Raw genomic sequence first — 881 nt, 5'->3', positions numbered from 1 at the left:
GGTGCTCGAGTGCATGCGCACTAACAAACTGTACGCCAATGCAGACAAGTGCATTTTTTGCGCAGAAGAGATTCTCTTTTTAGGGTGCTTTATTTTGAAGTGTGGCCTTCGAGCGGATCCCGCTAAGGTCAAGGCCATTTAGATTGACCAGTTCCAAAGAACTTGCGTAAGTGGCTTTGTCTTGCCAATTACTTGCACAAGTAAAGCGTAAACTACGCAGAAATCGCCCGGCCCTTATCTAATCTCCTTAAAAAGAATGCGGAATGGTGTAGGAACACCGAACATCAGGAGCTTTTGACGGAACCAAAGACAGCTTCGTGCATGCACCAATTCTGGCACTGCCAGATCCTGATTGTCCTTTCAGCGTCGTCTGTGACGCTTCGGACTTTGCCATCGGCTGTGCACTGCTACAAGCAGACGCCGAGGGGCGTTCGGGTAATCGCGTTCGAATCTCGACAGCTCAAAGCTGCAGAGAATAAGTACCCAGTTCATGACAAGAAGCTACTTGCGATGAAGTATCTTGTCAAGTTCAGGATCCACCTGCTCGAATCCAAGCCGCTTGTGATCTATACATATCATGCGTCACTACGCACTGCGACTTAATCGCCCCACCTTTCGCAAAGAATGGCTAGATGGCTATCCTTCTTTGCGGAATATAACTTCGAGGTGAAGTATAAGCCGGTAAAGCAGAATGCTTTGACTGATGCGTTGTCACGCAGACCAGACTATGAGCTTGCTCATGTTTCAATTGTAACGTCGTCTGTGACAAATTTGATCCGCGCCGCGTATGCGGGTGATGAGATGTATGTAGCGTTTCGACGGGCTCTAGAAAGCAAGGGGGTTGGAAACTCGGACAAGAGATTGTCACCAAGACTGCGTGA

The sequence above is a fragment of the Plasmopara halstedii genome (assembly GCF_900000015.1).
Source record: "Plasmopara halstedii genome assembly, contig: Scaffold_350, whole genome shotgun sequence".
Classification (NCBI taxonomy): domain Eukaryota; phylum Oomycota; class Peronosporomycetes; order Peronosporales; family Peronosporaceae; genus Plasmopara; species Plasmopara halstedii.
The sequence above is the reverse complement of the archived record's forward strand: the minus strand, read 5'-3'. Positions refer to the sequence as shown.